This window comes from Cavia porcellus, unplaced genomic scaffold (assembly GCF_034190915.1).
Source record: "Cavia porcellus strain 051 isolate PalLab524CR breed Dunkin Hartley unplaced genomic scaffold, mCavPor4.1 scaffold_23, whole genome shotgun sequence".
Classification (NCBI taxonomy): Eukaryota; Metazoa; Chordata; class Mammalia; order Rodentia; family Caviidae; genus Cavia; species Cavia porcellus.
The window spans coordinates 29,102,538-29,127,099 of NW_026947506.1; the positions used below are offsets into that span (position 1 = coordinate 29,102,538).

General features: G+C 45.1%; 1 long non-coding RNA gene across 3 annotated transcripts; it reads left to right on the forward strand.

The window, feature by feature from the left end:
- Positions 1–1,991: 1,991 nt before the first annotated feature.
- LOC134472471 (uncharacterized) lies at positions 1,992–11,061 on the forward strand. 3 transcript variants are annotated; one of them, XR_010042290.1, is made up of 4 exons: positions 1,992–2,651; positions 3,626–4,307; positions 4,765–4,877; positions 9,296–11,058. It is a non-coding gene; the product is annotated as an uncharacterized LOC134472471 (long non-coding RNA). The 3 variants fall into 3 exon arrangements; XR_010042291.1 differs by having other exon boundaries at positions 1,992–2,268; XR_010042289.1 differs by having other exon boundaries at positions 1,992–4,307; positions 9,296–11,061.
- The last annotated feature ends 13,501 nt before the right edge of the window (positions 11,062–24,562 follow it).

The following is a 24,562-nucleotide window of genomic DNA, read 5'->3' on the forward strand; positions in this document are numbered from 1 at the left end:
CCTGGGCACCAAGGGATCAGCTGTGATTCAAATGCTAGAAGATTCTGAGTAGGTGCTGCAATCTGTGAGGGAGGCTTGGAACAGCCAAGCCCCAGAAAGACTCAGTGATTTCTACTTCCCCTTGCCAGAGAAGGGCCTCCTTCCAGGCCTGGTTCTCTTGTGGTCTGAGGCAGCCGCACGCTTTGTTCTGGAGGCCCGGTCACGTCAGTGATTTGGAATCTGTAGCAGGAGGTTAAAGGCTGTGGGAGCTCGGTGCTGGGGGGGTCTAGGCCCCTAAAAGTGAGCACCAATACACTGCGGCATAAAGTCAGGAACCCGCAGTGTGCTCATCATGAATCTGGAGCTTCGACTCTGGAGCCTGCTGGCTCCCTTTGGAGAAAAGTTCAAGGTCAAAGTGAGAAAATGCTTACTGAACCTCCAGGAGAATCACAGAAAACCAGACGTCCTCAGTCCAGGGCACTGTACAATTTCCAAGGTGTTGTGTTCACTTTGTGACTTTCTTGCCTGCAGAAGGGAGCCGACTGTACAGGTCACTGAGACTGACATGGCCTGCAGAAACATGGAAGCAACACCCCGGATATGGAGGCAGATTTATTTCACACTGGCAGGCACTGATCGGGATTATTCCCAACATATCAGACCCTGAAGGCTTGGAGAGTGAGGTTTTTATGGAGTCTGCAAGGGGAAGTACAAAGGCAGAGTACTGGGCTGTCTTTGACTGGTTCTTACAATATGCACCATAGCAACCAGCTATGCATGCTAATGACCTGCTGTTTTCAAGAAACAAAAGCAACAGGAACTGTAACCAGAACTGTTACCTGGGCAACTAACAAACTAAAGTATATGGGGAAGAAGAAGGGGGGGGGCCCTTTTCTGCTATAGGACAGCAGAGAGGGAGACCTGACTTTGTCCTCTTCCTACTCGGTGAAGTAGCAGGGAGAAGTGTCTAAGTATGCATGCTTTGGAAGGATGGTCTCCCTCATGGCAGTGCCAGCAATTGGAATGTTCAGGGTTGGTAGATGTCAAGGTCTGACAGTCGTTTTACCAACACAGCTACTGGAACTTGGCAAGTGATAGACTTTATGTAGCTGTGGATGACTTAGAGTTCATCATGCCATGATCAAATCTGATATTAATTTACTTCGTGTGGTAAATGAATCAAGAATTTGTGATGCAGCTAATAAAGATTTCAAACAGAGTCCTAGTGTGACTCACTATGAGATATTACATTTTAGGATTCCCTGTTATTGAAAATGATCCCGTCAAACATGAGCATGAATACATAAGAAAACAGGATCTATGAGTGATGCCAAAGCTGCCACAAAATGTCAAGGGTCCAAAATAAGTTGATTTCACCCTGCCTCTGGGGTCCCATAAAGATAAGATCTGTAGGCTGTCAGTTCACCTCCCAGGCACAGCACATCATGTCCTAGGAAGAGCCCCTAGCTTTGTGATCTCTCAAAGCTTGGGAACAGTGAGCAGAGAAATAAATACAGCTGTTCATAAAAGCTGAGAGACCTGAGTTCTCCTTTGGACTCTTCTGTGCTCAAGTTGTGGGGTTAGCTCTGCGAATCTCACTTGCCATGCAGTCCTCAGAGTAGCCTGGTGTGAGCCAATGTTCAGGCATGTGGAAACCAGTCAGCTCCTTTGTCATGGTCCCTGTATGAAGCTTGGGTCACACATGTGTCCTCTAGAGCCAGCAGCTTCACTGGCGTCACGGGGGTTGGGGTGGGCAGACTTTGGTATTTCTAAGGTAAGTGCAAAAGTTTGCTCTGTAATCCTGATTGGTCTAAAATGCTGAAGATCTACGGGGCCCTGCGTGCTCTTTTTCCTTTCCCCTGAGGCTGCAGCAATGGCTGGATTGGAGCATCTCACATGTAGTGACCACTCTGTACTGGTGGTGCACACACTGGGTGCAGTTAGGGTCCAGGGTAGAAGATCATTTATCCAGGGAGGGCAAAATTTAGAGGGCCAGAAGGGGGCGGGGCTGTGGTATGCTAGTGTGGGTGGTGCCTGAGGGGCTCTCAGAGAAAGGCAGGGTCTTGAGGCACATTTTTCCCACAGCACTTGAATGCTGTTGTTCTTATGTTGCATCATGTAGGCAATGATGGGAGTGGAAACTGACCAGCGATACAATCCAGAGACGTGCACACTTTGCTGTTTATATTTTTAGCATCCACTTGATACCAGTGTCAGAATTCCCCACCTTCAAACAGTCCACGTTCTGACTACACTTGCATCACAAGGCAGAGTACAGAAGCGACTGCAGTAAGTTGACCCTTGAAGGCTATGAGCTCCAGCCACGCTCTTTGCAAATATTCCATTCTTTGGAAGACTTGCCTCCCCAGCCCGCGATGCTTCCAGGCAGCTTTGGGGTGCTTGTGTGTGCGCCTGAGGACCAGCTCTGCTTGCTTGGTATCATCACTGGTAGGGAGTTGGCCCTGGATGAGCCCTCTGAGCTGAACTGTGCTATGCCACCCAGCTGCAGCACCAGGGCAGGGCACCTGGGCTGCTGGAAGCTCCAAGATTCAGGGTCATGGGCACAGGATCTCTTTCTAGGCCTCCAGCTTGAAGGCCACTGGAGGGTCAGCATCAGGGAGCTGGACTCTGCCTGCCCTGGTGCACTTGGAATCCATGCTGCTCTCCTAGAGGTGAGACCACCGTGCACTTACCGCCACCCACCTTGGCGTTTGAACCAGATGGTAGCTGGGCAAAGCTTGAGTCTCCAGGGAGGCAGCCCTGTCAGTCATCCATGCACACAGCTCTTTTCTCCCGGGGCATGCAGATAGGTGGCCAAAAAATATAGCGAATGTTAAATTTAAAAAATAAGTTACAGTAAAAGACACATTGCCGTGGATCGCCCTCAAAATCTTTCCCCTACTCTAAACACATTTGTTCTATCATTCTTGGCACTTTCTGAAGCAGTTCTTAAAGTCCTCTCTCATAAGCTTCTTTAATTGTGCTATTGTGGTTGCCTCAGTGCCCTGAGGATATGATGTTTCTCCAAGCTGCCTTTCACCATAGTGAAAGCATGCAGGCTTCACCATGGTTTAATCCCACCTCGTAAAGACCCCCAGAATTGCTTCAGAAGGTGGTAAGAACAGTGGAATGATTGTGTTCAAAGGTAGCGGGGTGGGGGACTTGGGGGGAATTCATGGCAATGTGTCTTTTACTGTAATAATTTTTAATTTTTTTGAGACAGAGTTTCACTGTGTCACTCAGGCTGAACTTGAACTCATTGTGTAGCCTACGCTAACCTTGAACTCACAGCAATCCTCCAGCCTTAGCTTCCCGAATACTGGGATCGTAGGTGTGCACCACCTTGACTGATTTAAAAGTTTTATTTAAAAATTCACAGGGCGTTTGATCACACCTTGTACATCAGGCATGTGGCAGTGTTCTGGGTCCAGAACCTCACATACTACTGGTCTGGGGCTCTATGGTTTGGGCCAGGCCACAGTGTCATTGTCTCTGCCCCTTGTGGTGAACTTTGCTTAGTGATTCTGTTGTCCTGCCCACTGTCCCTCCACTGGGGCCATCTCATGCTGTCAAAGTCTATATTCACTTTAATTCTGGCAGGATCCAAACCCATTTTGCTTATTGCATTTTTCCTTGTGGTGTTCAGCACCTGTACAAGTCAGAAGACTCACTGAGCCCTGGGTGGGCACATCGAGCTGGAGCATCAGATCCATGGCCAGTCCAGCTGACAGGCCTGGCCAGGAGGACATCAATGGAGCTAACATGGGTTAGTAGCACTGAGACAGGAGCCTGGATTGGGTCAAGAGGTGCCACGCAGTGCTGAAGGTCTGGATGGTCTGTGTTCAAATCTGACCCTTCCGTTTACGGGTTCATGACCTTGGAGAAGTCACTTCACCCTTCTGTACCTCTGTTTATTTACCAAAGAGAGCTGATGCTGGTGTCAGTACTGAATGCATCATTACAGGGGAAGTGCTGGATTGGCACCTGGCGCACACACTCACTAGGTGGCTCTGAGGTCAAGAAGCATGTTCAAAGCCACCACTGCATGGAGAGAGCAGGCGAAGCACACATCCCAGTGAGAGGCCCTGGGGACGCCCGGGTCCTGTGGCCCCTCAGTGATATATAGCAGAGGAGCCACCCTGCCTTCAGCATCGTCCTGGCTGGAGTTTGGACCAGGATTCCTGCGGAGCCCAAAATACCACCCTGGGGCCATTTCATCACTGGGATTCACAAAACTTACTCCACCAGGAAACTAAAGATGCCACGTGCTAGTGGGAAAAGGGCAGATTTTCCAAGCGGCATTTGGGACTGTGACCTTCTGACTTCTGGTTAGTTTTCTTTGTTATTTATACAGTGACTCAGAGGTTCCAGGAGAGTGGGCGACTGCAGGGGGGTACTGGAGGGAGGGGGCGGCCAGGAGTGACAGAGGACATGAAGGCAGAGCACTGAGAGGATGTTCACGGGAGCAATCAATTGATTCAGCAGCTTTGGCAGAGAAATTCCAATTTACTGGACGTATTGTATGGATTTCCCAGCATCACTGTAAAAGGATATCTCATTCATAGTATTTTGGCATTTTTTACTCCTGGGTTTAGCCAAAATTTGAAAGTTTCAAGACACAGGAAAGTCATTAGGAGGATCACAGAGTGCTCAGGCTACGATGGTAGGCTGCAGATCCTGATTCTTTCTTTCTCTTTGTTTTTGTGACAATAGGGTGGAACCCAAGACCTTCACACAGACCTACCTCCCTAACCTTCTTTTTATTTTTTTTTATTTTTGAGACAGAGACTTGCTAAGTCCTAAAATTGTTCAGGTTGGACTAGGACCCATGATCTCCCTGCCTCAGCCTCCCACAGGCTTAGGATTACAGATGTGTGCCGCCATGCTGCTGGTGAATGGTGAGTCCCATTTCTAGCCACCATGCTGGCCCCTGCTCCCACTACAGCCTACAGTCAGTCCTGAACATTCTTATCTTCCTAGCTCTCTCCATCTGTCTGCTCCTCCATCCATCCTTCCATTGTCTTATTTTTTGTTTGATTTCAAAATAAGTTGTGGAAATTAGCATTCTTTCCCCATACACTTGAGTGTATATATGAAATAATTTTTTTTTGAGACAGAGACTCATTATGTAGCCCAGGCTGGTTTTGAACTTGCAATCCTCCTGCCTCAGCCTCCTGAGTTCTGGGATTACAGGTGTGCATACTATACCTGATTCAGAATAAGTTTGTAAAACAAGAGTCAGATCATCTCATTCCTCTGCTCATAACCTCCAGGGCTTTCTTTATCCTGGATTTTTTGCTTTACCATAAGGCAAAACCCCACGGAGTACAAGCTCCTGCAGGAAGCTACTCCTCTATTCCAGCAGCCCAGCTCCCTGCTCCCTGATGGGCTTCAAACACACTGCCACTTTTCTACATCTCCCATGTGGCAAGAATTCCCTGGCTTCAGGGCCTTTGCACCTGTGTCTCCTGCCACCGTTTCTCCTTAGAGAGGCCTTTCCTGAGTTTCTCATCTAAAAGCGCCTGCTGCCCTATCCATTCCCGTTACTTTGCTTTATTTTTCTTTACATAATCTATCACTGCCCCACATAAAGTCACACAGTATTTGTTGATGATCTGTCTGTTTGTGATTCCTGTCTGGAATGTAAGTTTGATGGGATGGTGAGAGATTTTGTCTTATTCTATGATGAGGGCCCAGGGCATTCTTGGATTTATAGTAGGTATGTAAGAAATATTTGTCGAAGGAATGAGTGGATGAAAGGAAGAAAAAGTGAAGTAAAGGAGAAAAAGAAAAGAGGAGAAGAGAATGGGAAGGGAGGGGAAGAGAAAGATGGATTGTGAATCAGTCATATTCCCCAGAAGGACACAGCCAAGGGCTGGATGACAGGAGATTCATCAGGGCCAACTGAGGCCACTCTGCAGGCTGAGGAAGCCACTGCAGGCTGGCTGCAGGCTGGCCACATGCTGGGGACCTGGGATGGCAGTGACACCATGATGCAGAGCACTGATTATCCTCTCTCCTCAGCTTGGACTCACATGCTGCTCTTTTTTTTAGAAACAAAGCACCTTTTCCAGGTTTTTGGGCATTCCTTAACCCAGATATTGAAAATCACAGGTTGATTTTCTGCCAGAAAGTTGGGCATCATTTCCATGTCATCCCTGTCATGGGAATAGGTCTTTATCTGTGTGGCTCCTTTTCAAGGTTCCCTCAGAATCTGGACCTGAGCACAAGGTACAAAGCTGGTGGGCACTGTTCTGTGGTGACTATCCTGGCCATGCATTTAATCCATGAGGCTTGGTTTGGCTACGATGGAGCTAACCTCCCTCTAACTCCACAGCCTGAGTGTTTACTAAAGCCTCTGAAACCACTTTTGTCCACCAACTTTGGTTTCCACTTCTTGGGTATCATCATCTTGACAAAGAGACTAGTTGTGCTTCCTAATTTGGCTCAGAAATGTGAGCCTCAGGCTGACCACTCCAGCTTTCCTGGCAGGGGCCAGATGGGTCCCTTGGCTTTGGGGGCTGCCACACACCCACTGTCAGGACTTCCGCAGGCAGCTGCCCAGATGGGCATGATGATGGCTTTATCTCATACAATGTAGTTTTTATTTTCTTCTGTGAGACATAAGAACTTTTACCGCACTGTTATTAATCCTTCACTTTTTTTCACCCTCAACACCCTCAATTGATCACCCTCAATGATTTCACCCTCAATTTTTTTTCACTGCCTTGTATTGGTCTTGCATACGTTTCATACCAGAAGAAACCAGGCTCAAATAAGTAATTTGTCAAGAACATTAACCTCAAGATTGGCATTTTCTTCAATCATGAAAACATCATATACAGTGGTACCTCAGTTCATGAATGCTTTTGTTGGCAAACAGTTTGGGTCACAAACGGAAGCATTTGGCAAAATTTTGTTTTTGCTTATGAATTCTGCATGAGGCTTTGTTCAGGACTTCTGTCTCCTTAATGCTTTTCTGTCTGATGTTCTACATGAGTAGCAAAAGTGGAGTTACAATAGTATTAAGATCTCCAACTATAACACTCAACTTCTTTTAGTTCTAGGAATAGGTATTATATTATATATGTATTTTGGAGCTATGATACTTGGCACATTTATTTTTATAATTGTTGTATTGCATGGAGAATTGATTTGCAACTTTTTAAACTTAAAGTCCATCTGATATTAGTCACCTCATCTCCATTTAAACTACTAGTTTGTGTTTCTTTTATCCAAAAAGCTTGTTCAGATTTGGGATTTCTTTCTTGAAGATTTTAGAATATTTGCACATACATAATAAGATATCTTGAGGATGGGACATCCATCAAAATACAAAATTTATGTAACCTAAAAGTAATTTCGTAGAATATGTTTAACAATTTGTTCATTAGTTTCATAGTGTGAACTTTTCCACTTGTAGTACAATGTTGGTTCTTATTACATAGAGTAAATAGCCATAAGTTTCTGATTTGGAACATTTTAGATTTCAAAATTTTATATTGTTGCCTTAATCTGTGTTTGCATAGAATAGCTTTATCCATGCTTTTACATTCACCAAACTGTTTCATTAGATTTAAAGTCAATATCTTGTGGGCAGCATTCAGTTTTTTCCATTCTGCTAATTGGTGTCTTTTATATTTAAAGTAGTTGCCAGTAAGAAAGGACTTACTTTTGCATTTATCTATTTTCTATGTGTCTTATAATTTTTTGTTCTTTATTTCCCCCTTGTTGTCTTTCATGGTTAGTTCACTGTTTGCAGTGACACAATTTGATCTTCTTCTCACTTTCTTTCATTTGTACTCTATAACAACTTTCTTTGTTGTTACCTGGGAGATAACATATAAAAATGGCAATAGCCTTAAATGAAAAATCAAATATCATGAATGTCTTCTCTCCCATTAATATATTAGCAAGATGCAATCCCAGTGAACTATATACAGGATGTTTTGCAGGGATCATGATAAAATAACTTAAAATCTCACCTGACAGAGAAGGTAAACCAGGAAAATAAGACATTATATAAAGAAGACAAGCATGAAAGTAGGAAAAAACCCTTCTAGCTCTTCCTGACATTGTCACATTGAAACGTTACAGTAATTTAAATTTCAAGGCACTGCCTCAATGATACTGTAGCTCTGTCAGTAGAATAGATAGCATGGAAGTAATATTTTATTTTTAAATTAAGTACTTTGTGAAATAGGTCTTAGTTAATCTGGCAGAAAGATAATATATTTAAATGTATGGAATAATTGATTAGTACTTTATAATAAAATACTATTTTAGACCATCATTTTTATTATAAACCAAAATAAATCCAAATCCAAATTTAAAACCAGTTTAGAAAACTTAAATATCTCAGACTTTTGTTGAGGGTGAATTTTTAACTTTAAAAATGATCTGAAATGTTTACAGGTGAAAAGCGTAACTGATTTACGCACACAGTTTTACTGCCATTAAAATGAACCAAACAAAGGAGCAACAAATACTGGAAATATTTTTACTCTATTGACAAAGATTTAAATATTTTTTTATCATAGAAAGGTTTAATACTTTTAAAAAGAGAAATATTAGAATTCAATAGAATCTTTAATGAAATAACAATTGATAATTTATAAAATGACAATTAGAACTAATTAATAGGCATGAAAAATAACCTTACAAATGACTCAACAATGTTAAACAAAATTGAGGAATAATATATCATCCCTTAATATGTTAAATAAATATTTAAATGGCAGTGACAAATGCTAGAGAAACAAATACAAATGATATTGATGTTTATTTTTGATAGCATTATAAAATGGTATGCATTAATGAGGCTAAGCTAGGCTCTGTTGTTATAATGAGTAATTTGAAAATTTCAGCAACGTTACACAAAGCTTATGTCTCATTCATGCAAATCCAGTGGCTGTTTATGGTTGATCCACATACTATCTCAGTGCTTGACTCTCAGCATTGCCTTGGTACGTAGCAAAGAGACACAGGAAACTTATGTCTCTTGTGTATCCTTCGAGTGTGCCATTTCTTCTCACAGCCCACTGGCCAGAGTCACGTGACCCTAAACTAATTACAAAAGGGTTTAAATGTATGAGAGCAGAGGAAGAATTGTATGAACACTACCTGACACCTGGCACAGTCTTTGGTGGACGTTGATGCACAGCCTAAGTCAAATGCAAGAATAATTTTACTTCTGCATTCATAACCTAGGAAATTAAAGTATGATACAACCTGAATACATGAAAATGATCACCACTCTATAACCTCATTAGTACCATCTACAAAATGGTAATTCATTGGCCTCTTCTGCACACAGGGCGGTGGGTGGCTTTGACTCAGTCTACAGGGTGACTAGGAGGAATGCCTGGAACATAGCTGCATGTCCAGAAGACAGAATCTGTCAGCGTTAAAACATCCCTCGTTCACTTACTGGCCTGTGTGCATTGGTAATTCTGTACTTGCCTCCAGATTCCGGTGCTCTTTCTGTTGGAAACACAGCATTTTCCTCTGTGATTTTCGCCACTGACTATATCTTTGACTCAGTATCACCTTGGCTTCGTGGCCTGGATTTGGTTTGCATTTGACTGAGACAGTGGCAATCTGAGAGCTGGAAATGACCCTTTAAGTGTGCTTTGTTTGACCTACACAGCGCTTCAAAAATATGGAGATCATCACCATTAAATGTGTGAACATTTAAATGGGAAATCTCATGTATTGCACATATTTTCATGTGAATATTTAAATGTCAAACTTCTTTTGGAAACTGGTGAATCCAGTGCCCTCTCACACACAGTGTTTAGGCTGCAGTTGGTGGACCCCTCTCTGTCCCTCTACTATGAGCCCACAGGTTGCTGTTCCTGGTTCAGTATAGTTACCTCCCTTGCTGACCACTACACTGGGAGGTTTGCTTTCCTGCCACTTCGGAGGCCTCTGCTGCCCTGAGGAGCAATTTTCTTATGATCAGTAGTGGCCCTACTGCTCCTCCAGACTTCTCTGCCTGGGCCCTCAGGCTGGATCTTTGCACTTTAAGGGAAGGCCTGAGGCCAGGAGAGCTGGCCTTTCCTGGAAGCTGCAAGTCCATTCCTTCTCTGTGGGAGCCCAGCTGCCTGTCTCTGGGGCCACCTTTTCTGCTGGAGATGGCAGAGGCAGCTGATTGGCCTTGTCCTGGCAGGCACAAGTGGGTGCTAATGAAGGGAAGAATGTGCTGCCCTTACCCTTGATAGTGAGGCAGTTGACCCTGTCCTTCTCTCCCTGCCCTCGGTCTTTGTAGATGCAGGGCAGAGACCTCGGTTGAGACCCTAGTGTAGAAGTTACACTTGACTGAGAGCTCATGAAAGGCTTAAACGCCATTCCAAAGTGCAAACTCTCACAGTGATGTCAAGGAAAACATACATTTAACCATACAAGCTTTTGAAGCATTTGACATTAGTCCATCAAGCAAATCAAGGGGCCTGTGCTCCTGTCAGCCTGTCCTGTTGTCGCTCTATCTCCCTGGACAGGATTTCTTCAATGCATATTTTCTGCCCAGCCCTTTTATGAACTGATTGTCACAAGGCTAAAGGAGAACCCCATTTTAGCCAAGGAAACTAAGGCTCAGGAAATCTTTAAAAGAATTTCCAAGGTGATAGCACTCAGAGATGAAATGCAAACTCTTAAAGTCTAAGACATTACAACAAGCAGCTAATTTGTGCTCTTAGGAAGTATATTGTCTGGTAGATGCTATTTTAGGTCATTAATTCCTTCTTAATTTCAAGTTTAAAAGTCCTATTATCATTTCAGTTCGTTGGACGCTTTTGCCAAAAGCACATATAATTTCCTCAATCGACATACTCCGCATGTGGATTGCCCTATTTTATTATAATATCAGGGCCTTCTACAGGTGCTGGGCAGGATATCTCATGGATGATGCATCTATTTGTGCTTTCTTTCCCTGACTTCTCTGCTTTCTGACCAAGTCATCAAACCCTTAGAATTTCCTTGTCCTGGGCATTTCTGCAGGACCATGTGTAAATAAAAACAGCTGAGAGACTATAATTTCTCTTGTATTTTTTAAAAGTGGATTAGGCTGTGTGTACAGGAGGAAGGAAGAGAGGAGAAGGATCCAAAGGGTCAAGGAAAGATAAAAGATGCCCCTTTCAACTTGGGGAGAGGCCCCTTGCTATTGAGTTGCACAGACAGTGACAACCCTCCCCTGAAGCCCCTGGGGGTAGCGGGAAGGCCCCTGGATTTGTATCATTCAAGTTCCCCAAACAAGGCCCTATCTCACTGGGAGGTGGGGAGAAGGAAGGCTCTACTGTTGGGACAGGGGCAATTACCACACACACACACACACACACACACACACACACACAGCATTTTCTACTTAAAATGCAAAATTCCTGATTCTTGTCTTTTGCCACCAGAATCAACGCTAAAATTCTCAGGTTTTCAGATCTCTTTCTTGTTCAAAGTCCTTATTTCCAGTGGAATCACCCTGTTGTCAATACCTGAAGCCTGATGTGACAGCCACTGTACACTGTCAGCAGATTTCCAGAGGCTCACCCCTATTTTCTGGGATGCCCATCTTTGAAAGCCCTCCAGACTTTCCTGTGTGGGCCCTGGTGGTCTGATTTGCTCCTTGGAGGTGTAGGGGTGGCATGATACAGTCTGCCTTCCCAGATCCTCCTCCCCTGACACACATGCACCCACAATTGTGGAAGGAATCCCAGCCAACTTGGTGCTTGACATTGTTGGACCAGAGTTCCATATTCAGGGCCCACCTCCCCAGGTGATGGGGGTACCTGAGATCTTGAGCTATGTCTGAGTCATCTCTAGATCTCTGGAGTAACGCACAGTCCTGGCACCCATCAGAGCATCCAACAATGTTTTCAGGATGAAGACATTTAGGCCTTGAGTGACTGTAATAAAAAGCTGAGTGGCCACAGTGTGTAGACGGTACACACACCTGTGCCCAAGGCCGGCTATGGACAGACAGCGCTCAGATAGAGGAGTCACTGTGGCAGGAAAAATGTCCCCAGATCTTCAGTTTCATAATGATTCAATTGCCCATTGCATCCCTTCATTTCATACTACACTGATTTCTGTGTCTCTCCCACCTTAAGGATCTTATAAGCAAAGAAGTTGGTATTAACTAAGCAACTACTAGGTGTCTGGTTTGGGTTATTTCACAGGTTAGGTAGCTTCCTTGTGTCCTTGCCATGAACAGGGCCAGCTGCAAGCTCGGGTTTGCCTTGTCCATTGGGCATGGGTAGTGATTTTGTAACAGGAAGGAACATTCTCAGTGGGGATACCCTGAGGGGTATTAGTGCACAAAGACACTAGTGACCAGGTGGCAGGCGGGTAGAGGGGATGCAGGAAGCCGGGCCAGCAGCAAGGAGAATGTCCATAGGTGAGGCCCGCCCACTATGACCTCCCCGCCAATGGGACTGCCATTGATCCAGGGGGGGGCAGGGAAGTCTGCAGCTGAGGGTCATGGGGAGGAGAAGAAGGGAAAGTGATGTAGAAAGACCAAGGGACAGAGGATAGCTACACACCAGTGACAGCTTCCAGGCACCAGTAGCCACAAGGCCTGCAGTGAGGCAGACACCCACCTAGGCCCCTGGCTCTGCGGGACATTCTTCAAGTCAGTGACCAGTGGTCTTTAACTGCTAGTCACACTCACTCTGGCTGGCCCTGTCCATCAGAAGAAGGTCTCCCATCTCCTGGCTCCCGATGGCCGCCCAAGACCAGCAATGGATGGATGGATGGATGGAGTGCTCCATCCTCCTCGGCTCCATCCTCCTCCTTGTTTAAACAGACATCGCCTGGGGTGGGGGCCCTCATGGTCACCATCTCCTCCAGCATCTGTTTTTCTTTGTGTTGGAGAGAGCAGGGCGGGCCTCCCCTTCCTTTTCTGGTCCCTACCAGCCCCCACATCCTCCTATTTGAGGACAGGAGTGGGGCATTCTCTTCCCATCCATTTCTCTCCTGCTGGCTTCCTCCCCTCTTCTCTCCACAGCTCCTAAAAGGATTAATTAGAAAGATGTGGGCAGGGGTTGGAGCATCAGAAAACAATCGTCACTTTCCTATCTGACCTCTCTCACCGGCTGCAGAATTAACAAATTGAATGTCCTCCCCAGACAGGGGTGGCTCGAGGCGGAGTTCATCCCCAGCTCTGCACGGAGCCCCGATTAAACAACTCCTGCTGATTAAATTCCTCCCCGGCACTCCCGCCAGATGCTGTTAGGAAAAACTCCCATCCAAGAGGTTTTTAATTTTTTTTTAAACATGTGCCAATTATGTGCCTGCTATCAGCAGGGCCTGGCGGCTGTCTGCAAGCTTATCCATACGGCGCCTGGGGGGGTCAGCGCTCCGCAGCCGCCTGCCCAGCCGACACTGCTCCCCCCCATCAGCTTCTGAAGCTCAAGGTGACAACTTGGACCCCATGACCTGCTGGAAGGGAGGCCCTCCCGCGGGGAAGGCATGCATGGTGCCAGGGACAGGGCAAGCTGCTTCCTCGCAGGGCTGGGCTGCAGCCCTGGGCCTAACAGGAAGCTGTAATGGCCACCTTGAGGTAGGGACGTTGGGCACTTGTTCACAGGATCCTTTAACGTAAGTCCCAAAATGTGTTTCCCTCCGCTTCCAGCTCCAGTGCTTTTTTTAACTTGATTTATTCTTCTGTCCATGCTTAATTAAAACCACCGAATTCTTAGCAGTTCAACAGATGCCAGTTCATAACTAAATACAAGTGTCCAAAATACAAGTCAGGTGATTTTTATCTTTGTTTCTTTTTTTTTTTGAGACTGGGTCTCTATGTAAGGCAGGCTAGCCTCAAACTTTTAATCTTCCTGTCTCAGCCTTCTAGGAGTTACAGTTGTCCACTACTATACCTGGCCAATGCTCATATTTTCTAATGAAAGTAATAGAAATATCTGAGCAATAATAAACTCAGCATGGAGTTCTGCTGTAAACCCCACACACAGACACTCAAGCTTAGGGATAGTGATCACGTCCTTTGCTGGGTTCCTTCCACATCTCACAAACTAATGCCCAAATGAATGTCAGGGATCAAACTCACAACCTCGTGCTTGCTGGACAGTGCTTATGCCACTGAGCTAAATCCCCAGCCTCAGAATTAGCTTCTTTTTTAGGCTCCTCTACTTATTCCATGTAAGTGGCCATCTCATGTCCTTGGTGAGAGTCATCTCCTGACGACCCTGGGACTGGCTGACGGCCGCTCTCCCCTGGCACTCAGTCTTGTTCCTGCTTTGCATTAGCTGAAGTAACAGCTCCTGGGGCCACTCTTTCATCACAGGAAGTTTCAGGCGTAATGGGAGGAGCCATGCCTGTTTATGCCACAGAAGAATCTGGGGCGGGAAGGAGCACAGAACCTGTGCTCGGTATCTGGCAGGTGCTCATGTGGGGACAGAACAGATTTGACTCCATATATGGTTTAACCAGGAACAGCAAGAGGGAATGCAAAGGTGAAATCAGATCAGTATAGGAAGTAACTCTGGCAATCAGATTTGCCATCATAGAATTTAATACCCCAGTAGTGAGTTCCCTGTAACTAGAGGAGTCTAAACAGGACAAAGCACCACTTGGTGAGTAAACCTAGCAGTGGAAATGCATTAGACCTCTTTGTCAATTTTCTTCCCAGTTGAGATTTTATTTTTCCTTTACCAGAAACAAGTAGAGTCAGTTTTTAAAAAGGCTTCATGTTAGCCTTTAAGGTGAGGGGCAGATTGGCTCTGGAGAGAACCCATGAGAAATGGTTACTCCACTTAAGGGTGAGGAAGGAGGTGGGCATGGTGTGCATGCCAGCAATCCTCGCACTCTGGGAAGCCGAGACAGGAAAATTACTAGTTCAAATCCAACCCCAGCACCTTAAATTAGTGAGACTCTGTCTCAAAATGAAAGCAAATAAACAAAAACGCTGGGTAGTTGCTTAATGCTAAGGTCGTGGCTTCAGTATCTAGTACTCGGAGCGGGGGAAGATGCAGAGGAGAGAGAAAAAAGAACCAAAGGGATTTTGATTTTAAAGGTGCAACAAATAGGGACCATTTGGTGTAGGAACACTGTCTTCTGCACATCGGTAGCCAAAGACATGGTCGCTATGTTAAGTGTGTAGATAATTGTGTGTGTTTATAATGACCACTGAGTTGAGAAGAAAAGTTACAAATAAAAGTCAATGAAAATTAAACTTTAGAAGTAAAGAATTCTGATTTAGCTTGATGTTATGAACCTTGATATGCATCCCCCAAATACAAATATGAAGCTCATGAAAACACAAAAGCAGGTGACCAGACTCAAAGACAGAGAGAGAAAGACAGAGAGACAGAGAGACAGAAAGAGAGACGATCTTATGGTCAATTCTGGGGAGAACTATTGTTAAACTATTCTTGATACTCAGACAACAGTATGGGACTGAGTAATAGTTTTGAGCATGCACTGTACAACAGCTTGGACCCAAGGAGAGTGTCTTGGTTACTTTTCTTATTGCTGAGACAAAATACTTGACACCCAAGGTTACAGGAGGAAGGGTTTATTTGGGTCACAGTTTGTAGAGGTTTCACTCCATAGTTGGCTGGCTCAGAGACGGGGCAGCATGGCAGAGGGGTATCACATAGGAGACCCAGTTCATGGTGAGCAGAAGGCAGTAAAGCCGTGAGGTAGTAAATAAAGTATAAGCAAGCAACATGCAACCACCCCAGCCCTCTTTTTGTCTCTCGTATTTTATCCCGGCTACCCGGCTAGCACTCACACCTAGGGTGGAACTTTCCATTATTCACTCCCAGAACTATGCCAAACCAATCAGTGGACCCATTTAGTAACCACACACCCTTGATCCCAACATCATACCCTTAATCCCAGCATCACACACTGTAGGCCCAGCCACCTCTGGAAAGTCCCACCTGTGATCATATGAGACATGAGCCATGACAGAGAACGACTGGGACGTGTTCCTCCTGATGTCCCTCTCTCCAAATCACAGGACAAGGCCTAGAAATGCAACCTGTTTCCCTTACCACCATCTTCTGAGGCACCAGAGACACTGGAGTCTTGTCCTTTCCTGGACATTGCTATCCTCTGCCTGTCTGTCACATGACTGCCTTCAGACCGCCTGATCTGCATCTGCTCCAAAGTAGCAGTCCCCACAGAGCAAGGGGGACCCAGGTGGCCACAGCACGTTGGAACAGGTATTCAAAGAGAAGCAGCAGAGGCCAGGGGAATAGTGAGAGCTCCGGACACAGTTCTGGTTTAAGAACGTCATCCTTCATGTTCTACTGTGAACACAAGATGGTAAAAACCTCCCTCTTCTCCATGAAGTCAGATAGTTGGAGCAAGGAGTATCTAAGTTCAATCCTGTAGCATTAACCTCAGTGTGCTAGGGCCCTACATAGAGTGGCTGGCTGTGAACTCTGTACCTCGGAATGGCAGATTCTAGCACCAGAGTATGTAGTGATGGGCGCTGCTAGAAACCAAGGCTCATGTAGGACTCTTTCCTCATGGAAAAGAGAATGAATGAATGGATAGAAAAGATCAATAAAGGACCTGGGGAAAATCCTGAAACCTATAGGAAAGGGAGTTTTTTTTTTTTTAACTATTATTTTTCCAGCAAAAATACTGTGGAGTTGCTGTCTGCAATTATTAGGAGGTCATCACGGCCTCCACGAAACAACAACAGTAAGCTTCAAAACCAGAACGAGCTGAGAGAAATCCCATTTGTAAAACTTGTTAGTTCAAACAAGAAAAGAATGGAAGGAAATCCTAAAATTCAGTAGTAAGATTAAATCTAGCTGAGGACAGAAAGGAAAGTAGTGGGCTTTGCAAAATATTGCACCAGAAACGTGGAAGAAAAATTTAAGAAAACTTTCTTCAATCTAGAGACAAATGCTTTAAAAATGGAAACAGTGATAGATATTAAGCTTTGAGAATATACAGTAAACCTTAAAATTATTCTGGAGGTAGAAACACACAGCTTATCTCCAAATTAGGGGTTTCCACTCCAAAATGAGATACAAACATCCAAATTAAAATGCCAGGCATTTAGATTTGACAGAATATTTAAATTATCTATCATAACAATAACATTTAATTTAGGCATGGTTTAATGCTATTTTAAAATTCATAATAAATGTAATTTAGCAATTAATTAGCAAATTAACAATAAGGAACAATTTAATCATTTCAATATGTACTCAAATATCTTTAATTAAATTCAATACTCTTTGGTTTCAAAAGCAGCCAGATTTTTTGTATTGCATATACACATATATTCTGCCAATTTTTTAAAACGGGTTCTTATGGTGGAATTTAATTTTTTAGTATGCTTGATGTTTTGCAATTAGTACTATATAATTTTAGGCCAACCAGCAACCACCTAAAGAAATGTGAAAAATACTCCTTGTCCTTCCTCATCCCCAAGGAGCATGGCCTTTGCATTTCTCAGGAGCTTGCCTGTCTCTCTTTGGGGTTCTTCCTGGCAGTGATACAGTTCAAAGCTTCTATCCACTTTGCCATCCAAACTCAGTGGGTCGGCAGCTCTTTTAGGGAAGTGAATTGGGGCCACCGGATGACACTCACCTAGGATGTTCCTCATACTTACGTCTCTCATTCCCAAAGACCCATGCAGCAGCAGATGCAGGCTTTCATTGCACAGAGAAATAGCTCTGAATAGAGGAACAAACTGGCCTAAATGCACATTGGCTTGTCACCAGCTGGTGTTAGAGGAAGGGGAGACAGGGAAGAAGCACTTCCCTTGCATGTGGAGGCTGGAGAAGGGAGCCAGAAATGCAGATCAAAGAGACAAACTTAAGCCATTACTCACTTTCTACTTGGATCAAGGTTGACTCTCTCACTGTATTCTGTTCCCATGAGTTGATGGTGTGGGGTAGACAGAAAGGTACTACAATCTGGGATGCATAAACCTAGGACTCTGCAGAGGCTTCATTTCTTTCAGAGAATCTCAAGATATATGAGATATGGGCAGAGAGAACTGGATGGGCTTAGTCCAAGCACCTCGCTGCTCTTGCATGCTTCTGTGCCTTTGCACATGCTGTTCCACACCAAGGCCATATCACTAAAGCAGAGAGTGGACAGCATCACACAGCCTCTTTGGAGGAGAACAAACTATATCAAGGTGCCTCTAAACTGTAGGACATCTTTTCCAGGGCAGAAGCCATGACCTAACCATTTCTGTATCCCTGGCTCAGTGTTGACCTTGTTACATATGAGGTCTTAGTAATTATCAGTGTGGTAGATAATAAGGGCATCTAGGATACAGATATCCACATCTCCAAGCTGCAGAGGCTTGAAGAGAAGAAGATATTGTTCAAGTCCAGTGATGAATGCTATTTTGGACATCCTTGGTCCCTAGTAGCTAACCAGGGTTTTGCTGTTCTCTCAATGAAATGTATCAAAAGTAAGACCCTGGTGAGTAGGTTTGAGCCCTCCAATGTCATGCATGCTGTGAGTTTGGGAAAGCTCGGGCCACCAGCACTGCTGGTAAGGTCTTTACGTTTGGTTGCACTACCTACTGCTACAGGCATGCACTCACGTCTTCCGCTGGAACACATGAGCCGGTGCAGATGCTGATACAGCTTTAAAGAACCTCATGTTAAAGGGCTGGGATTTAGCTCAGCGGCATAAGCACCTGCCTTGCAAGCAGGCGGTTGTGAGTTCGATCCCTGGTACCGATAAAAATAAAATAAATAAATAAAGGACCTCGTGTAAGTGATGGCAGACTTCGAAGGGCTTCCCTTAGGAGTACACGCTGGTGAGTTGTGATTGGCCAGTTGACTGGATAAAGACTCCCAGAGGGGAGATTGGATTGCAACAGCACAGACCTCACCTGCTGTTGAGCTCACAGCTGAATGGGTTCTGAGGAGGTGGATCCACCTGAAGGGAGTGGGTTGTGGGCATACAGTCTTGCAGGCTATCTTTTGTCTTTGGCCACGTCCTCCCTAGTACTGTTCTGTTCTGCTTTCCAGCCACCACGAACTAAGCATCTTTCTCTGTCATGCCCTTTTGTCATGATGTTCCTTCTTTGGAGCCAGTTGAAAAATCAATCCTTTCTTCAAGTTAGGAATGTTGAGTATTGTGTCCCAGAATGGGAATAATACACAAACTTTAGAGCTTCTTAAAATCTTATGCGATGAGAATGCCAGTGGGATGACCTTGAATTTTGTGAGTTTTCTCTGCTATCAAGAGGTCAATTAACCAAGAGACAGTTAAAACAGAGAGTATTCTGTTCCACTTCTTGGTCAGTGATTCACTGACCAGTGAACCAGTGAATAGAATAAAGCTGATTAAAGTAATATAGAACTTTAGTTCTAAAATGTTATGTAATCCAGTAGATTACATAACAGGGGCCCTAAGTAATTAGGAGAAAGACTCAAAGATCCAAGTCTTTCAGAGTAAGGATCTGGTTTTCAGACTCCCAGATCTGTGTGGTTTTGTCCCCAGACTGTCCCATAGTTATCTCCATTATGGATCTGAGGACATTATCTGTGCTATTGTAAAGCCATAAACGCTTTCTTAATTAAACAAGAAGCCGTGCCTTCTGTATCAGTCAGCTTTTCAGTTGCCGGCACAAAGTATCTGGTATCTGCAAATATAGGGTGGTATGGTACCTGAGGTCACACCTCCATGGCCCACATAGGCACAACCAGAAGTGTATGCCACCAGTCTTGGGGTGGCTCCCAAGCCAATGAAGTTGATACAGTCAAATTTATCTGTCACAGTTTACATCTTACACCTTGGTGAATATATATATTTTTTGTACCATGAATCAAACTCATAACTCACACTGGCCAGGCAGGTGCTGTGATGCTGAGCTACATGAATATATACATTGAGACCAAACATTTAGACTGTATTCAGAGTGGGCTGCCTATCACTACCTTGATTGCCAGGTTTAGAGTGTGAAGGATTGTTTGATTCTACAGCAAGCAGTTGACAGTTGCTGATTCTACCGTGGAGTCCACACCATGCTGGGGACTCAACTTGCAAATCTGTTTTCCTCGGGCATCTTGGACACAGTGATGTTATTCAGTCATCACTGCAGTTCTCTGTCTGCCGATGCTTGCTCCTGCCATAGGATAGCACAGGCCACGTACAAGTGCAAGTTTTGGAAAATCATTAGCAGAGCCTTCTTCCTGCAGTGGAAGACATCAGTCTTTCTTCCTCAAAAAGGTGTGACTTTGCAGCTGTCCGAGGACCCAGAGGGCACCCTGAAGGACAGCCACTTCACCAGGTCAGCCCAAGACCCAGCCTTTAGCCACACAGAAACAACCCTGTGGGATTTCTCATCCTTCCAACTTTGATCTGTACAGAAGTGTCCCGAGACCAGCTTTTCCAACTCGATTTTAGCACTTCTGCCTCTGGCTTCGGCAGCAGCACCCAAGGGTAAAGAGATGTGAGACACTAATAGTGTTTCACCTGCACACCCTTAGAATAAGATTGGCCTCCTGAGATTGATCAGGGTTCATTCTGTTGAAGTTTCATGCCGAGGTGAAGTAGTGTTGGGTCCCCTCAGTGTTTCCTTTCCTGTGCAGGGCCATCAAGCCAATTTTTGGCTCTGACAAGAGTGCTAAGCTCTTGGGAAGTCAAGAAAAGAATCAGGAGATGTGGACTTCTTCATTTATCCTTTAAAAATGTCCTTTAAATACCTTCATGTGCTAGACCAAAAAAGTGTTTCCAATTGAAGTAGACAGAGTCTGTATTCTTTTATGGAACACTACAGTGGTGAATTACAATACTATGGCTAATACATAGAATGGCTATGTGAATGTTACAGTTAGTTATGTTGATAACTGTTCTCTCCCTTCTTTTGCAAACAGTGCTCCTGTTTTATTTCCACTAATAGTGGCTCAGTTAGGGCTGGTCTCAATCAGTCACTGCAAGACTGGTGCCCTTTTCTAGGGACTATCCTAGAAGTGGCATGGGATCCAGACAAGGCTGTGACATTTTGGGGTACAGGTGGAAGATAACAACCAAACAGGGCATTTCTTCCTAATCAAAGGTACTATAGGAAGAAGAGCTTTTGTTTCTCATCCATTCTTCCTGCTCGGATGGTGCTGTATAAATTATGTGATGCATAAATATTACAAAAGCCACTTTGTGACTCAGAGGTAAGCCATAGATAGCAAGCAGGGATTACAAAACAGAGAGATATTAGCCTCTGACTTCTTGTTCAGGTTGAGCCATGGTTAGAGCCATGGTTATGTTGAATTTTTGGTTATCTACAGTCAAAAATATTCCTAATTGTTAAAAACGAGGAAATGGTTTTATTTTATTTATTTATTTTGTACCAGGGATCCAACTCATGACCCTGTACTTGCCAAGTAAGCACTTAGGCTGCTGAGCTAAACCTCTGGCCCCAAGGAAATGGCTTTAATCCCTAAATCTCTGGGAGAGCTTTAGGGATGGAAGACTGGCTGAAAAGAAGAGGTGACAGCTTGAAGGTCTTGAAGGATGAGCAGAGGTCACCATACAGAGAGGGCAGGGAAAGACAGTGCAGGATTCATATTTGGATGGGCAGGAAGCTCAGTGCTTGTGAAATAAACTGAGGGCAGTTGGTAAGAGATTGTTTAAAGATTTAAAAAGGCTTTTAAAAAGGATGGCAGTTTAAGGAATGTAACAGCTCACCCTTGTCTCACATGAAGGCCTGAGGTGAGTGATCATGTTGTCCTGTTCTGTGTGGTGGCTCACGGACGGCGTCTCCTGCCACTGTTGCATGTCATCTCTAACATGTGGCTCCTATCTTCAGGACTCTGAAGCTGCAGTGCCAGCTTCAGAGAGGAGGGCACGAAACCTGAGAAATGGATGCCCAGCCAGTGAAAACTCCACTCAGAATTGAAAAAAAAAAAAGGTTTTTTTTGCTCCTTTTTACCAGATCCAGCTGGCTGCAGGTGGCCTGGAAAATGTTGGCATGAAGCTGCCCAGACATTCGTCAAGCTGATCCTTGTAGCAGGGAGCTGTGGGCTTTCTGAGGGCAGAGAGAGGCAGTGAAGAGCAGGAAGTCGGTGTTTCTTCCGTAGAGACGTCGTAGCAGGTGTTGGGCAGCCACTGATCAGATGCATTGTGAAGGAAACCAGTCATTAGACAGTGAATGGAGTGAGACCTTGCCAAGCTGCAAGCTTTGGATTCTGCTTTCCCTGAATCTCCATAGTACAGCAGTGATGTGACATGAATAGGTTGGCAGACTGAACCTGGAGGCCAGGGAACCAACTAAGAGGAGGAGCCCAACTGAGATAGTTCCAGTGAGACAGAGATGGTTTTGAGGGTCACAGGGAAGGGAAGAATCACAGAATGTGGTATCTAATAGATCTAGGGGAGACTGGTTAAGGAAACCAGAAGGGTGAGATGATGATCTCAAGTTTTCTAACTTGCAAGGTGTCACCAAGTTCCTGACAGAGCTAAACAAGGTAAGGGGAAGGTATATTTGATGTGCTTGTGACATGGTCATCAAGTAGATGACAACAATAGGTACTGCTAAAAAGGTCCTGGCTGGAAGTTTGGATATGAGAGTTGTCCAAATACACATGGTTTTAAAATTAGAAATTCACTGGTATACGAGGAAAGGAAGAAGCAGAGGTGTTTAATTCAAGATTTGCGGATTCCTAGAAGGTCATGAATGGTGTGTGCTTGCATGTAGGTGTGTTTCATTAGGTTCTCAAACACTCTGACAACTTTAAAATGTTAACAAAAAAACAGTGGTAGAAAGTGAATATTCTGTCAGAGAGAAGAGGAAGAAAACACTTTGTAAAGGTGGGGATGGGACATTCACTTGATGGAGAATAAGAACGGAGAGACGGCCATTGGATTGGACAAGCCACAAGCCTGGCTTTCTCCTAGATGGGAAAAGGTGTGACTCAGACCCCCAAAGAATAGAGAATCAGTGGGTGGTGAGTGCTGGGGACAAGAGGAATTGAGGAACCAATGCTCAGGGAGGGAGAAACCAGCCTCCTTTTAGCTGATAGGTGCCAAGTCAGAATGTGGAGAAGAAGGATCCAGAGAGGGAGTGGGGATGGCAGGATGATGGGGCATCCTTAGTGGACTGTGGTTCCATTTAGGCTGAAAGCAAAGAGAAAGGAGTGAGAGGCACAGGGAAGAAACAAGGCAGAGGGCAGCCAGGGAGGCTGAGGACACATGGCGTGACCACATATCTCAAGGCTGCATGATTGGAGGTGAGCTTGGCAGCAGTTGGGGTGAGTTTGGGTAAGGTAAATATGGTGTGAGTGTTTCCATGGGGTCAGAGCTTGCAAGTCTGTCCAGCTGTAGGGAGGACAGTGACATTGATTCCCTCGTTCTCCTCACCAGGGAAGATGCACACCTGGGCATTCTGCAGTCTGGACACAAGTGTGCACCTGCACGCTCCGCCCCTTGAGGACAAGTGTGCACGTGTGTGCTGTACTTGCGTAGGGCTAGACTGTGCCCACTAGTCTCCAAACCACCAGTTGGCTGCTGAAGCCTCATCACTGTCCCTGGCTTTGAAGGCATCTCTTTAGCCCCACATTTGTGGGACCCCCGTGCTGGTTTCTCCATACCTCTGCCAGTGATGTGATTATGTGAGACCTGTGCCTTTAAGGAGCGCCCCCTTCCGCGGCCCTTCCCCCTCCAATTACAGCACTAATTTCAGTAATGGAGCATTAATAGAGTAATGGGCAAGTGAAGCTGGCCTGAAGGAACTGTGGAGCTCAGCACAAATTGAGTAAATAAACCATATATTAGATTTCTAAACAATACTTTTAGTCTAGTCTCCAGGGAAAGAGAGTCGTCAAGGCTTACTTAAGTTGTCCCTGCCTAGTGGATGTAAAAGAAACCTCCCCCAGAGCTGGGTGTCTGCAGGAGCAGGAAGCATCTCTCCCCAGCTCCGTGGAAGAGAGGATAGCTGCTCCCCGCATCTCCCCATTCCTCCTCTTTCCCAGGTTCTCCTACTTTGACAGCTGTGTCCCAGGGGGCCTCTCCAAGATGCTTTCCTTCTGGGGACGCAGGGAGGGAGGACACTGGGACCTGTCTCAGGGAGTAGTGGCCAAAGCAGGCCATGGAATGGATGAGTAGGAACTGGGGCAAGAGCAGGGGCCAAAAAGGGAGCAACCTGGAGAAAAGGGGAATTATTAGCAGCTGACTTTCCCATGGGAGAATGACCCTGTTGCTATGGCTCAGTCATGTTTTAATGGGGATTCCTTAAGAAGCCCCCGGTCCCATAAGAAGACAAAGAACCGTGAGTTACAATAAGGACTGTTTCTCTTGCTTTAATGAGCAGTGGGAGGAAGTCCAAAGGGAGGGTCTCGGTTCTGTTATCTACTAGCTCTAGGACCTGTATAAATAGTATAACATGTCTGTGCCTAAGTTGCCTTGTCTGTAAAGTGGGAAGGGCTACAGTCCTGCATGCACCTGGGGCTACTGTGAGAGACAGAGGAGACAGCATCAGGTAGGTGGAGAGAGATGCAGGTGGGTGGTCCACCTGCATCAGCTCCAGTCTCCAAGGGCCAGGAGAAGGTAACACTACACCACGGGGTCTGCCCAAGGGTAGAAATCCTGCAAATATCAGTGTAGGGTGGTGAAGTGCTGGCACATTCATCACCTGTTCTGCGTC